We start from the raw sequence: 12,386 nt of genomic DNA, 5'->3' as shown, positions 1-12,386 counted from the left end.
TAATCATATGCGTATGAGTGATTACTAGATGATAGTAGTTCGTGCCTGTGGACAATTTTTGGGTTGAATCTTTTCCTTTTAGCCATGTGACCTTACTAGGTGCACTTGTTTCGGCAAGGTCAGCGCCTGTATAAGCTTGACGACCGGTGCACCCGCTGTGGATATTACTAGCAAGGATGCTTGGGGTACGATTATGGCTGGGGTGGGCACCATCCTAGCGCGTATCACTGTCCCGACTGCTTGTAAGTGGGAACTTCTTTTTTTTTTTTGTTATTTTCGTCCGTTTTCTTATTCCGTCGTGCCTGATGTCAGTGCTAATGCTTCTTTCCACTATTGGTTCCTTGTAGTGCCTGAAATTTCAACTGATCCGGCCTTACGCCAATCCTCGGCGTGGCTTTCTCGCCTTATAATGGGAGCAGATGTCACGTCTGATCTTCCAGTGGTCGTCGGTAGGTTGTTAAACTTGTCTTAATTGAATGAAACTGAGGTACAAAAAAAATTGTTCTTCTTTTTTTTTTTAAATAGTTGTCTCGAGCGTGTAGTGGTTATTGTCTTCTTTTAGATCCCAGGCTCGTGGTGCCTCTCTGTTTGCGGGGTGTGGCGGTGATTGTTATTGTTGTTATTGTTGTCTGTTGTTATAAACGAAAAAAATAAAATATATTGAACTTGTCTTGTTAATCATAATCCTTGGGGTTTAATTCTTGAGGAAGAATTTGTCTTTAGTCCAAAATCTTGTTCCGATCGTGTAGGTAAGAACTACAGCTATTCGTAATATTCGAAATCTTCTATCCGCTTGGGCTTCGGGCTTCTTCGGAGTCCATGAGCTCTTTCTTTCGTTCTTGTTCATAGCTAGGTGATGGGGCCTGGCTATGTTCTGTTGTTGCTTTCATGAATTGTGTTTGAGGTTCATATTCGCCATCTGATTTTTGATTACTTTCTGTCATCAATGGTTGATTTTCTGTTTCAGATAAGTCATCGTACTGGTCTTCTCCGTAAGGATTTATTATTTCTTCTGGAAGCTGGAAACGTACTCCCGTGCTCGCTGGTAGTTTCATGTCTTCTTCCATCATCATATCTTTTGGTAAGTCTGAATCAAGTCGTTCGTTGTCTTCATATGGAGTGGTCTTATCCTGTACCTCAGTTTTATCTTGTCCTGTTTCGTCTTGTTCACTATCTGTTCCTTTTGGTGAGTTTAATTCGAGAGTGATGTCTGTGTGTTCCCCTCTAATTAGTGGTCCAAAGTGTGGCTTAAGCATGTTGAGGTGTACTGTAATTGCTGGTTGGTCTGGGCGATCGAATGGCTGAATGGCTGCGTTAGTCTCGGTCCTGCTCTTAATAACGTAGGCATTTTTCCATCTCTTGATCAGTTTCGACGTCTTTTTCTTATAACCCCTTTTGTCATAGTAGAAGACATAATCTCCTACTTGTAGTGAACTGGGTGTAGCCTTTTGATCGCAGTAGCTTTTCTGTCTGGCTTTTCCCCTTTCCATTAGCTCTCTAGCTTTTTCCCAAACTGCTGTCATTCTCTCGTGTAATTTTGACTTGTATGTGCTGTCGTCCGCTTCAATTGGCTCTGGTGATGGTTTTGTCAAATCGTAGGGTAGTCTCATTTCTCTGCACATTAGCAGTGAGCTGGGTGAGGCTTGTAGAATAGTGTGCTTGGATGAGTTGTGTGCGAGTTGGCAGAATGGTATGTATCGAGGCCAGTCCTTATGGTCGCTTAGGTTTACGAAGTGTGATAGCATGTTAGCTATTGATTTGTTGTAAATCTCGACTTGTCCGTTTGTCTGTGGTCTGTAAGGGCTGGTGAATCTGTGTTCCACTCCTAGAAGTCTGTTAGTTTCTGCGATCATTTCGCTCATGAAGTTTTTAGCACGGTCGCTCAATAGAATCTTTGAAGCTCCATATCTGCAGAATATCTGTTCTGCATACACTTTAGCAACTGTTGTAGCTAGTTGGTCTTTAGTTGGTATAATCTCTGCCCATTTTGTGAAGTGATCTGTGAAAACGAGTATGTGCTTCATTCCACATGAGCTCTCTGTTAGCGGTCCTTGAAAGTCGACAGATAGGACTTCAAATGGTGCTTTAGCCATCTGGGTGCCAAGTGGTACTCGTGTCGGTGCGTGCGGGCTTTTCCTTTGTTGACAGGAGATACAGTGTCGGATGTAGTCTTCCACTTCTCGTGACATAGCTGGGAACCAATATTTCTCCTTGAGCTTCAGCAAGGTTTTCGTCACTCCTGGGTGCATCGCTGTCAAGCTGTCGTGGATCGCGTAGAGTAGAAGTGGCCGCTGCACTGCAGGTATGGCAAGTAGTAATTTCTCATCCTGTTTTCGGTATAAAACTTCTCTTTTCAGCACAAAATTTTCACTGTCTGTAACTATTTCTCTTCTTCTTGCTTTTCCTGTATCTTGTGGAAATTTAGACTTTGCGAGATACCTCCAAATGGGTCCCAGAAAGAAATCCTTCTTCTGATCTTCTCTCATGTCAACATCTATCGCTGAAGACGGTGAATCCGTGTTAATGGTTGTGACTGCTCTTGATAAAGCGTCTGCCACTTTATTCTGACTGCCTATCTTGTGTTCTACTTCAAAGGTGTAATCTGAGAGTTGGATAGCCCATCTGGCTAAGCGTGGAGATAACTCGGGCTTCTTCAGGATGTAGGTGCATGCCGCATTGTCTGTGAAGATCTTAAAAGGTACGTTCATCAGGTAAGCTCTGTAGTATTTAACTGCAGTTACTATGGCGAATAGCTCTTGCTCGCACGAGTCCCATTTCTTCTCGCCTTTGGTCAATGTTCTGTAGTAGAAAGATATCGGGTGTTCTTTTCCATCAGCCTGCTTTTGAGACAGTACTGCCCCGATGTTGGTAGATGATGCATCTGTAGTTAGAATAAATGTCTCATCAAAGTTCGGGAAACTAAGTATAGGGGCGGTGGTGATGCGTGACTTTAAAATTTGCATTGCCTCTTCGCATTCTGGACTCCATTCGAACTCTTTGTCTTTACTTGTTAGCTGTGTGATGGGTGCAGCAATTTTTGAAAATCCTTTTATAAATGTCCTGTAGTATCCGAATAGTCCTAGCAGTCTTTTAGCTTCCGTCTTATTCCTAGGTGTGGGGAATTTATCTATCTGCGACTGCTATACCTTCTTCTGATATGATGTGTTCTAGATACAAAATTTCTCTTTGGCAGAGTTGGCTCTTAGATGGTCTATACTTCAGTCCGGCGAAGCGAACACGGGTGAAGCCGGTTCTCAGTAGATGGATGTGTTCCTCAAAAGTCCTTGATGTCATCAGCCAGTCATCTAGATAGACACAGCTGCTGCCTTCGCTAATCAGGTCCGCCATGATGGCCAATGCTAGTTTTGTAAAAGTAGCTGGGCTGCCTGACATCCCTTGTGGCATGGTATTAAACTCATAGCATCCGAATGGGGTGATGAAACCTGATTTTTCCCTTGAGTCTTTGTGTAGAGAAACTTGAAAGAATCCTGAACACAAATCTATCGAGCTAAAAAAAAATTTCCCATGCATGATCTCTATTGCGCTGTTGATTGAAGAAATGGCCATGGACTGTTTCACCGTGGCTGCATTGAGTTTGCGGTAGTCTACACAAAATCTCCAGTTGCCATCCTTTTTTCGTACTAAAACAACTGGTGACGTCCACTTGCCTGTGCTAGGGGTAATGAGATCCTTTTCTTGCATCTGATCAATTTGTTGTTTGATTTCAGCTCGCACTCCTACTGGTATGTTATATGGCTTGCTCCGTATCGGCATGGTACCTGGCAGTGTTTCTACGACATGCTCTACTATTGATGTTCGCCCAAGCTCGGTGATCCCTTCTCCTGCGATGTCTGTGAACTCGTCCACGAGCTCTCTCAACTCGTTGAACTGCTGTTCCGTTAAATTCATCTTCAAGATATCCAGCTGGTCACTCGGAGATGAGCGGAGCTTCTCCAGTTCTGCAGGAGTTGTCGGCACACTGAGCAATCGTAAGTCCTCATCTAAGCTTTCTATGCTTCCAACCATGGTGTCTTTCTTCAACTCAAAAGGTGTGCTGGTTGGGTTGATAATAGGGATTATTATCTTACCTTGGTCAACTCGGGTGGCTGATCTGCCAATCATCAGTCTTTTCAGAGTGTCAGTGTTTCCTTCAAATAAGCATTCTTTTCCTTCGTAGTCGCTATCTACATTTGCTACGATTGCCACTTCTGTAAATGGTGCTACTTGGACATTGTTGCAGACGTATGCTGAGCTGGTGGAGCAATTCTTTCCCATGGCGATGGCTGGTCCATCATTGATGTGAAGAGTACATCTGTCGAAATTGTAAGTAACTGCGCCAAGTTTGCTCATTAAGTCTGTTCCTAGAATTACCTCATGTGAGATGCCATCTGCTATGTAAAATCGATGTTTTTCATTCCATTCGCCTCCGATGTTCAAAATCACTGTTGATCGTCCGAGGATTTTCAGAGTGTCTTTGGTTACACCCGTAGCTGTCAGGTCGCTTGTTTGCAAGTGTAGACGCAATTCGTGAGCGAGCCTTGTGTTGATCAGGCTTATTGTGGCTCCTGCGTCAGCGAGTGATGTGCAAATAAATCCGTTGATCTTTACATCTATGGTGGTTCTTCTACAATCTTCTCTTGAAGCGCTAGTGACACCGTTGATCTGCTCGTGTTGTCTCTGTGGACCTTGCATACCGTATGTCTGTGAAAAGTATTCTTCTCATGCTCTCAAACATTCACGTTCTTCATTAGTAACTTCGGGTCGAGAATATCGGGGTACGTAAGGTTTATATGATGGTGGTGCACTGCTTAAGTCTTCTGATGATGAGTCGATCTCTGAACTCTCTGGTGGTGCGGATGGGTTGATGTCAGATTCTGTTTCGGATTCGTCTTCTCTTTCTGGCATATCGATTATTTCGAGTGCCGTCTCTACGTCTAAAGCATTTACCATGGCTCTCTTTCTTGCTCGGTATATAAAACATCCTTTTGTGATTCCTCCGATGACTGTAGATAAAACCATTAATGTAAGAATGATGTTACAAGCGAACGTCCATAGCTCGTAACCTGAGGCTACGTGTCCTCCGAATAGAAAGCTGAATAGTGATGAGCCAAACAGTTTCTCTCTGCTCTCTATGGTGTTGTAATGTAGGGTGTTATGGCGGTTCGTGACGATTCCCATAGCCTTTAGTACTCTTTTCTGTCTGTCTAAGGTAGATAGGAGTTCATTCAGTCCTCCGTAATTGTCTGTGTTTGACCATCCTAACACGTGAGCTCTGCTAAATATGGTTTCTTGTATTTGTAGAGGCTGGCTGCCGAGGTTGATGTCCGGAATACTCAAGTTGGTGGTCTCCCTCATTGATGAAATCGTTCCGTTTGGGAAATACTCAGAAATGTTACCTTCCAGCATCATCAATGTGCCTCTTTTTGTCCTGCAATTGACTGTATAGGTGTCTGGGTGTATCACATTGTCTTTTGGATTAAAATATCCAATCTTTTCTGTGCCAGCTATTTTGATCTTCATCGGAATAAACTCTGTGCAATTATTCTCTTCCATTGGCAGTACTTCGTATTGACTGTAGTTAAGTATGGTACAATGGTAAATTTGAAGGAAACCAGGACCTGCTGTAGCAATAACGTTTGGTTTGTCCAGTAAATATCTTGCACTGAGTGTTGGGTGCTCTCCCAATAGCATGGTAATTATCTGTAGGGTCTCTGCTAGGTTGTGGCAGGTGTAGAAGTAAGCTGACCAGAATAGATCTTGAGCTATCTTAGTTTGCTGGTACGCAAGTGATTGTAACATTGTATTGAAGAGGGCAGCGTCTCGACCTTCTACTGATACTCTTTCTTTTATCGTGTCGTTGAGAGTAACATTCGTTAGGGGTGTAAGAAATTTTACCACAAGGCCTTGGTCCGAAAGCGAAACGTTAGAGTTGTTGCAGTCCATTTGCGAGTTCAGTCCTGAATTATAAAATGTTAGAGCTAGATCTCGTTTCTTAGAGACAAAGTGTGCGTCGAGAAATTCTCCTGATTCGTTGAACCATGGTGTGTATTCACATGTTTCAACTATGTCCAGGTCCCACATGAGCATCGATCCGTCATTTAATTCGCAATGTCCGTCGTTGTAATTGCAGTGACTGACGTCTCCGGCTGTGCTTTCGAATTCATCCGATCCGTGTTTCTTGTACAAGTAGGTCTCCACGTAACTGCATTGCTTCGCGCTGAAGGTTTTCTGTTGGCAGCACCATACATACATAGCATTGGTTGGTTTGTTCGTAATATACATTCCATCTCCTCCATGTAAAACTCCTGCTTGGCACTTCTTATGTATTACCATGTCGGTGCATTCTTCTAATGTTACTTTCTGGGTGCTGCTTGAGGTTGTCTTGGTCTTAATGTCTCTGAAAAACGAAATTTGTGTCGTAACGTGTGTGGTGAACTTCGTGCATTGGTAGGCGATAGTCTTTTGTTTGATCATATTCTTCTTGTAGATAGTAACGTTAACTTTCTGAGGTGCCATGTCTGATTGTTTGCTGGTGTCCGTTGAGCATTCGTATTCTTGTTTTACTCGAAATGTTTGTGGAGAACCGTTTTCTCCTGTGCCGCAAATCATGGGGTTGTTTGGTTGTCCTTTGGATGCTGTCGTCCCGGTAACGCATAAGGCTAAGCATAAGAGGCTGAATTGGAAGTAGCTGGCCATGTTAAATAAGCCTAGCCGTCCTCCGGTAAATCTCCTGCGTTTAGGTCGTCGGTCTACGTTTTCCGAACGTAAAATTTTAGTAGTTTCTATACAGTTGACCGTTTCAGATGAAGGGTTGTCTTCTCGGGGTCGTCTCGCGTTTTGTGAGACAGCGCCATCTCGATTAGTTGTCAAAAAATTGTGTACGAATTCTCGTGTTGATAAGTCGTCGTCGGATTTTGGAGAAGAGTTTGATACTTCTGCGGCGTGATATCTTGTAGGACATCTTCCGAATTCGTGAGTCCTACTCCAATTTCTACAGTAAGCCTGTGTATTAGTACTTCTTGGCCTTCCATATTCTTGGTTTCTTCGTGAGCTGTCATCTCTAGTTTGTGAATTGTAGCGTCTGTATTGTGGTTCTCTCGAGCGGTATTCATTCTGTGTTCCTTGTTGTCTTGGTCCTCGAGGTGGAGAATATCTGTCTCTTCGTGGTGAGACTTTGTCATCCCTTCTCCTTTGGTTATAGTTTCTGTTGTACGAGTTCGTTCCATGTTGTTGTTGATAACGTTGGCGGTCATCATAATTGTTCCTTGAAGTCGAATAACCTCTTCTACCTCTGTAGTTTTTCGATGTCGCCTCTCTTCTTGGAAATCTTGTTTCGTTTTCTTTTATTCTTCTTGCTTGATCGTTCACTAGCATGGTCAGTCCTTGTACTTGTCGTGTCAATGGTGCGAGGGGGTCAGTGTCTACTTGATTAACACTCATCGTCTTGTTTCTTGTCACTGCTTTATCTATAGCTTCCAGGTTTCTGGCTTCTTTTAGAGCTTTTTGTAAAGTAATATTCTCATGCCTCAGAATCGATCTCTGATAGCTCTCCTTCAGGCCTCCAATGAATGCGGATTTTATAACTTGATCACGGTTTACCTCTGGTAAATCTTTAAAAACTGATCGGCCTGCAACCACCATCTCAGAGTAGAAGTCGTTGATCGACTTCTTCCCTTGGCTGATGTTCCATAGGTTCCTCTCTCGGAGTGGTTGGTCGACTCGGAAAGCCGATATCAATTCCTTCTTTAAGGAGCTGTAGCTCCTCGGGCAATTAGGGTTCAGCTTTATAACATTTCTGTAGGTCTCCCACGCTGGTCCAACACGTTTAGCAGGTAGGGCTTGTGCTAGTCGTCTGTTGTCGTAGTTGTATTGAGCCATCAGTATTTCCCATCAATCTAGGTAATCTTCGAAGTTATCTCCTTCCTTGAATGGCTCTATGTTATCGACGTTCAGCACTACGCTGATGATGGGTGGTCCCGTCCGGGGTGGGAAAAGTAGATCTCCATTTGATGTTCTCGGTGCTACACCAGGTCCTGTGTAGCTTCCGGAGTCGTCCACGGTTGGTTTTCCACCTTTTGGGCTTTGTTCCTGGGCTTCGACATCTTCCGGGCTGAGTTGTTCACCACGTGGACTCTGGTCCTCAATGATGATTCGGTTTCTCAGTGCTCTCCTTACCACAGAAGGTGTTTTCTTAACTCTCTTTTTTACCATCTCGTAGTCTGGCTGTTGCGCCTTGGGTCAGTCTATCCGGTTTATGGGAGTAGCTCAATGCCGGCTTTGGCTGCTCCTTTCGGGTATTCTCTTGTCACTGCTGGTTTGGCTCCTGGGTGTGTGACTAGGCTGTGTAGGTTCTGGTCTGCTATAACAAACTTAGTTAACATGCAACCTAAGAGTAACGTGCTCTAAAGTATATATATATAGGCACTGTTATATGTATATAGTTGACAGAATTTTTTTTTTTAATTGTAATTATGTTAAGACGAGTAGCGAGTAAGTGACAAAGACTAGGTAGTCTATTATGTCTGTCAACGAGAAAGTTATTCTATATAGAGATGGTTGTTTTCCAAATGGTTGGAGTTCAACCGCAAGTATGAGTCTGTAACGTTTATATATCAGTAAACAGCGTAATAATATATACAGGATTAGTGCAATTAGCATATGAACGTAGATGATTGCTGTTATAGACTAGCAGTTTTTTAGTATTGTCCAGGAATAGGTTGGGAAGCTAGGTATAGTTTGTAAACTATATTAATATCTGTATGAAGTATATATATACTCGAGTTTAAGCTTCCTATATTAGTGTGCTTGTCTATGAGTCAAGCTGATGTAACTTGTTTTATAACCGGTGTATTATTATTATTAGGCCTTATACGTATGTAAATGTTAGGTGTAATATTCTAGAGCTCCGTGTATCTACAGTCACTAATAGAATGAGTGTGAGCGTGTGACTGGATGAATCTGCAGAATTGCACGTACATAAGAAGTTGCCAATGTATAAATAGATCTATGCTTTCCTTGCAAACCGAAACAGTCAGAAAGGTAGATCAAGGTAGTGAGTGTCCTAAGAAATTTGTGAATTTGTACGTGTATCAAGTTCTGATCTAAGTTTGCCCTGGAGCGAAACAGTCAGAAAGCATATAGTATAGTGATAACAGTGCTCAGCTGTGAACTATGTATGTATAACTTCCCTGCAAACCGAAACAGTCAGAAGTTATAGGCACGCGGCTATAATTTCCCTGCAAACCGAAACAGTCAGAAATTATGAAAGGCACGCGGCTATGTAATTATAATTTCCCTGCAAACCGAAACAGTCAGAAATTATGGACACTATGGCAATATAAAGTGAAGGCACGCGGCTATGAAATTGTTTATGTGTAATTTCCCTGCAAACCGAAACAGTCAGAAATTAGGAATTAGTTGTTTTCTCCTAGGCAAATGTAAATCTGACCTCAGATTTTCTTAAAATAGATTAGGATCCTCAAGCCCATAATTAGTATGCAAGTGGGTGATCAATCCCAATATAGGCTGTAGCTAAGCGCTGCGCAAGTATAACGAAGGTGTTACGAAAGGTTATGCTTTGACTAAAAGATATACCTAGATTAGTCACCAAGCCTCAGCTAACATGGACTTTGTAATTAGTCCCACAATAGATACGTTAATTATCTACCTGCCCAGTAGAATATAGTGACCAAAAATAAAATATTCTAGATAGTCAAGCAACCAGATATGAATAAAGATGGAGATGTTAGATCTATGGTAAGCGCTACGAAATATTATGAAAGTGTTATGAAAGGTTTGAAGCGTTCGGGGAATACCCACTTAGCCATGCGAAAGGTTGGTGACCGATAAGGCACCTCCACCAAAAATGTTATATGTGTTATCGAAGTATTTGACTTACTTGACAGCACAATAACATCAATGATTAATGACTACAAGTTCCACTTCAATCTAAACTATGCTAATGTGATTGATTATGTTTAGGTAATGGTTGCTAATAACTTGACCCTGATCTTTGTGCAAGCCTAGATATATTGAATGTTAAAGGTGGATTATGATAGTCAATTATACTTTATTCTTATGAACCAAAACCCAATACACAAGTAGCAAAAATCTAAAATATAAGATAGATGACAAGTAGTAAAACTAAGTAAGATATAAATCTCTTATGCCAACAGCAAGCTTGTGTCTGCCCTTAAAGCTCAGTCTTACACGTCTGTAAGTGTCACTGCCAAAGAGGCTGAGCTACTAAAAACGCTAGCTTTTATAGGCATTTAGGATAGCCTGAGGACGGTATATATAATGTTCGTATCATATACTATGTTGTAGGAGTAAGTCCATTGGAAGGAACACCGTCTTTGGATACGTCCCATGGAGAGCGCCGAAACTGTGGCTGGATGCTAGGATTACATAATATTGTTTCCGTTGGCACTGCAATATGTCATAGAAAAATACTGGCTTAGGGTGAGGGTAAGTTCAGTTATTTTTGGTAGTGCTTGGTGATGGGTGGATAGATATAATTACTCCCAAATTCCTTGGCGGTTCCCACAGGGGGTGTTGACGGTGTTGACTCATCAGTTTCTAAGATTGATGTATACTAATTCTGACATTTCCAATTAGGGAATCTTTTGATGTCTCTTAGGTGTCTTGATGCTTGTACAAAATAGATGCATGTACGGCGGTCTGGCTACATTCCCTGCTGGTATCTTGTTTTCGAAGTATTTCCATACAACAGCCTTGGGCCTGCAATCATACTGCTTGTACATGTTGTATAAATGTGCGTACTCACATGTGGTTGAAGCAAAGAACTCCGTCCGCATCTCCTGACACCTATATACTCCCTGACTTCTTGTACCTTCTCGTAACCTCTCGTAACTACCTGTAACTACCATGACCTTCGACATTAGCGTAGCCCGCGGCCCACCAGCTCGATTATACAACATGCCATTTTTCTTTTTTGTATGCGGCCACCTTCCAGAAATACATTTGAACTCATTCAGCGACTCACCTTGCTGGTGAAGTTTACCTTACTCTTTAACCCAGGTTTTGGTCCATCAACACATCCTGTGTACCATCACTCTCGAGCAACCCGGGGCTGCCGTCGTACTCGACCGCACTACTCTCCTCACTCTCCTGATCCTCCACTCTCGCTGTTGTGTAAATCAATGTACTCTTCTCGCTACTGCCAGCTCCATTGCCAGTCTGCAATGGCTTTTCCATCACTCTGATCACCGCCGCTACCAATACTTTTACCGTGACCACTGTCACTACCAACACTCCTTCCACCAACATCTCCAACACTACTTCCACCAACCCTGACTAGCCCGGAGTCTTTTGGTTGGGTCAGTAATGACTCCTCAACCTCATCTCCATCTCTTCCATCTTTACCTCGCTCTCCCCAGTAAGAGGCAGGCTCGACAGGCTTCCTGTGGGAGGTCTCCACCTAGGCCGTAACCGGCTGCACAGGGGATGGCACCACAGAGCTGGGAGTTGGCATAGGCCCAGACCTATCTAGCTCGACCTCACCTGCAACCAGTGCAGGTCTGCTACCAGAAATTTTCCTCTGAACCTCGGCTAACTCCTGCACCACCACCCTGAATGCCTTGACATTTTCCAACTCCATGACTGCTGCTTCCCGTTTGGCTTTCAGCTTAGCCAATTTTTCATTCGACTTCCTCTCACCTCCCTTTCCTCTCTTTCAATCTCTGCTACCTTTTTTCATGACCTTCTCTGTCTAACATTCCATTGCTGGATACCTCGGCTAAAAAAGAGCAAACCTTTTCCATTACAGACACTGGTTCAGCTACTTTCTCAGCACCTTCCCTTACCTCATCATGACTCTGTTCTCTATCACACCCCATAGACACTTGCACATCTCTGGTGCTTTGGGCCGTCCCCTGTTGGCAACCAATTTCCACATATTCGCTACTCTTCACTCCCTTGATTTTACAAGTCCACCAATCTTGACCTGTGTGACCTCTCTTAACTTCACTCTCTCTGTCAGACTTATTTGTCAGGTTTTGCAACTCGACATCATTTGAAACATAACTTGACCCAGCAATAATGGTTCTTGACGAAAACGGCTTAACTGGCTTAATATTTCTACACTCCACAACAGCCTCAAACTTACTTTCGCATAACGCATTTACAACAACAAATAATTTAAGCTGCTTTAACCCAGTTATGCCCAAGAAGTTTGTTCTCAATCCTTTCACCACGTATACCTCTGTCTCCATAAATCTATATTTACTTTCCAACTGAACACCTGCTTTACCGACTACTCTTAGCTTACGACCATCTATTTCCACCAAGACAGTAGATGGCTCCTCTAGCCGTAGGTTCAGCCTTTTGGCCGTCCCCTCCGTTACAGTCGACACCTCTGCCCCAGT

General features: G+C 43.0%; 2 long non-coding RNA genes across 3 annotated transcripts; both read left to right on the top strand.

Annotated features, from left to right (window-relative positions):
* Positions 1 to 1,605: 1,605 nt before the first annotated feature.
* LOC137406357 (uncharacterized) lies at positions 1,606 to 3,227 on the top strand. The gene is made up of 3 exons (XR_010979859.1): positions 1,606 to 2,302; positions 2,596 to 2,711; positions 3,194 to 3,227. It is a non-coding gene; the product is annotated as an uncharacterized lncRNA (long non-coding RNA).
* A 59-nt stretch (positions 3,228 to 3,286) lies between these two features.
* LOC137406356 (uncharacterized) lies at positions 3,287 to 5,544 on the top strand. 2 transcript variants are annotated; one of them, XR_010979857.1, is made up of 4 exons: positions 3,287 to 3,339; positions 3,729 to 3,989; positions 4,241 to 4,323; positions 5,302 to 5,544. It is a non-coding gene; the product is annotated as an uncharacterized lncRNA (long non-coding RNA). The 2 variants fall into 2 exon arrangements; XR_010979858.1 differs by having other exon boundaries at positions 4,178 to 4,323.
* Positions 5,545 to 12,386: the final 6,842 nt, after the last annotated feature.

The sequence above is a fragment of the Watersipora subatra genome, chromosome 10, assembly GCF_963576615.1.
Source record: "Watersipora subatra chromosome 10, tzWatSuba1.1, whole genome shotgun sequence".
NCBI classification, from domain to species: Eukaryota; Metazoa; Bryozoa; class Gymnolaemata; order Cheilostomatida; family Watersiporidae; genus Watersipora; species Watersipora subatra.
This window is presented reverse-complemented; position numbering and strand designations above follow the sequence as displayed.